At 40.2% G+C, this 3498-nt stretch overlaps 1 non-coding gene across 1 annotated transcript; it reads left to right on the forward strand.

The window, feature by feature from the left end:
- On the forward strand, positions 1-72 carry trnap-agg (transfer RNA proline (anticodon AGG)). Its single transcript has one exon. It is a non-coding gene; the product is annotated as a tRNA-Pro (tRNA).
- Positions 73-3498: the final 3426 nt, after the last annotated feature.

Here is a 3498-nt window from a genome sequence, read left to right on the forward strand (position 1 = left end):
GGCTCGTTGGTCTAGGGGTATGATTCTCGCTTAGGGTGCGAGAGGTCCCGGGTTCAAATCCCGGATGAGCCTTTGCAGAAGTCCCGGGTCCAAATAAAGAACAATCCCTGCTTAAATGCTTGAGCTTTTGAAGGTATGTTCTGACTCAACTGTTAAATAAGGATTTATGACCATCTGCTGCTTCTGATGCCATGTAAAATGTTTAAGCTTTGCTGGCTCCTTGGTCTGGGTGAATGATTCTCGCTTCGGGTGCGAGAAGTCCTGGGTTCAAGTCCCTGATGAGCCCTTACAATTCTCCGTTGTTTTACAGGGCATTATGGCTTTCATAAAAACGTCTTTTGAAGAATTCCAGTTTGTCAGCAGAAAGTGTCGCCACATAAAACATTCCTTGCATAGTAGCTTGCTGGTCTAGGAGCATGATTCTCGTTCATGCTGTGAGAAATCCCAGGTTTAAATTTTGGTTGAGCCCTTACAGTTGTCTGCTGTTTTGTAAGGGCGTTGTGGCTTACACAGAGGCCTTTTTTCTGAGAATGCTGGTTTGTCAGCAAATAGTGTTGCCAAGTAAAGTCTGGGTGCAAGAGGTCCTGGGATCAAATACCCATATAAGTTTTGCAGAAGTCCCGGGTCCAAATGAAGCACAATCCCTGCTTGAGCTTTTGAAGGTATGTTCTGGCTCAATTGTTAAATAAGGATTTATGACCATCTGCTGCTTCCGATGCCATCTAAAATATTCAGGCTTTTGTGGCTCGTTGATCTAGGGGTATGATTCTCGCTTTGGATACGAGAGGTCCTGGGTTCAAATCCGGGACGAGCACTTGCAGTTCTTTGTTGTTTTGAGATGCCATCATGGTTTTTCCAGGAGCCTGTTTCAAAGTTGCAAAGTGGCTAGTGGAGGTATCTGTCTAACCCGCCAAAGCTGAAATTTACCAGCATTTGGCAGGTTGGCGGATGTTAATGTTAAGCCCTGATAGTAACCGTCTTTTCATGAGCTGCAATATTATTTTAATCTGAATGCAAGCTCTTTTACGACAGAGTATAGGCTGCAGTTGCATGACTGACAACATCATGACTATTAAATGAAGGATTAAACAAAACATATCGTGCTTAAAATGTGTGGCAAACACGGTTACTTGCAAACTCCGTAACTTACCTCAGGCTTTACAGTGAATGACTTTAGTCATTTTCATAGCAGACTTTTAACCCACCAGAAGTCTTTTATCCACTCTTCAAAAAGTGTAAATGGTGAATTAACATTCACCACATGATCGCTGATCAGATGTGCCACTATTTCTAACATCAGGTGGTGGAAAACTAAATCTGTCAGTGTTATTTTCATTCTCTCTGATCCAGACCTTTACATTTTTGTGGCAGTATCTCTCTGTCATCTGAACTGATTGACAGCTTATACTGACCAGTGCGTTCGCGTTCATTGCAAGAGCAGTGGGCCAATCAGAAGAGCAGTGGGGCTGGCATTGTGGGATTTGTTTACTGCAGCATGTTGACATGACAACTGTTCCTGAGCGCTGCGTTTGGCGTTTTTAAGTGCAAAAATGCATTCTGCGTGAAGCTCGCATAGATAAAAATTCAAGTGCATATGCGACCACAACGGTTGTAATTTCGAGTACTGCAACTTCAATTTCAAGCAGGTTCAAGCACTTTGTTCAAACTTCAAGCACTTTTCTAACCTTGAAAACACTATATTAAAAATCAAGCATTTTCCAGGATTTCCAGCACCCGTACGAACCAAGTGTGCCGCAAGCCTGCGTTTGAGTGAAGGTCTCGGCCGTTAGATCGCCCCCTGGGGGCTGGCTGCAGTACAAGTCATAAAGCCCGCCTCCTCCGTGTTAATGAAGGAGACTTGAGCCCAAATAAAAAAATTTATTACACTTGCAATAAAATGTCCCGAAAGATGGTTCTGGTCGATTAAGGCACTGATTATTGTGCTGAAATAGGTGCAGATCTTCATTTTTGTAAACAGTTTGTTTTTAGCAGTAATTTAATGCTGGGCGTGTCATCGTGATTGACAGCGGTGATTGACAGTTTCTCAAAGCGCGGCGTCTGAGCTTCGGCAGAAGACTGAAGTGTTATTATTCGATTTCTGTGATATTTTACTATGACAAAATGAGTTCAGCAGTAAACTACAGTTTCTGACATACATGATCTGGTGGAACACTGTTTATTCGCTAAGGTCAGAGCTTTTTTCGGGCTTTATTAGTTTGCTAATACACGCCTAGCCACCCAGATAGCAAAATACACTGGGGCCAGTTCTTGCCTGCCGGAGACTTACCCCTCAGACTGACTACCTCTGCTGGACCTACTCCGGATGCCTGGACTCACTGCCCGATTCCAGCCTGAGTCAATTGAGCCAGATGCGGCGGCCAAGCGGGCAGGCGCTGCCGCATGCGAGCCGGAATCATCCCGCGACGCCGCGAGTAGGTTATGCGCTGCTGCCCGGAGCTGGCGCGATAGAATCTTCATTATATAAAACCCTCACATTTGTTAACGTTATTACATCCATTTTTGTTGATATAACAACAAACGCATGCTACTATGTGAACGCAAAGTGTATCACTGAGTTTAACCTTTGAATAAAGATGCAAACAGCATACATAGCAATTATTTAAATAAAGGACAAAATAAATAACAATAAACCTGTATCGATTGCACAAGTGTTAAATAATAATACAATTGAATACATTTTGTAGTGCACAATAATTAAGAAATACGAAAATGACAATAAAACTGCACAATAAAATAAACTAATTTAAGTATGGGGAAAATACAGGTGATCGTTAGCATTAATTTTATGTGTCTAAAATAATAATCTCCACGTTGATCTCCTGTAAGGTTATTTGAACTTGCTTTGCAGGACGTCTCTGCATTTTAAGTTTCGGCATGTTATTAAGTAATCTACTGAATTTGCTGTTATAAAACATTATTGAAACCGAATCTTATATAACCTAATAGAGCTGTAAATGTTAGATATTATTTATTTACATCATTTACTGTTGGCGTTTTATTTGAAAACTCAAACTAAACATTAAAATGAAAGTAAATTCCTCGTTGCCAGATAAAATGAAGGCATCGAATAAACCAAATGAAAACGGAGACAAAAAAAATTAAATAAATAAACAATTCAAGCGAAAATCAATAAACAATATACTAGCGATGTTGCAGCAGATGGACATTGTATTAATACTGCACAGTTTTTTTGCACAAATTGCAGGGTTGGGATGTGTAAATATCCTGTTGATATTTAGTAATCTTCTGTATTTATCTTCTAAACGCACAATTGTTCCTGCCTGGTAAATCTGTGTGTAGGCTATATTTTGGGTTCTGTTGATGGCTAATTAAAAATAAAAAACCATTTTTAAAATGTACGTGTTGTTTATATGTTATTGTTCATATTTTACAAGTGTTATTTCCACCCCTATGAAGATAACAAATACCAACAACCCTGTTATAAGAGAATATATTATTTGTGCTCATGTTCAAGCT

The sequence above is a fragment of the Danio rerio genome, chromosome 4, assembly GCF_052040795.2.
Source record: "Danio rerio strain M-AB ecotype USA chromosome 4, GRCz13ab, whole genome shotgun sequence".
Classification (NCBI taxonomy): Eukaryota; Metazoa; Chordata; class Actinopteri; order Cypriniformes; family Danionidae; genus Danio; species Danio rerio.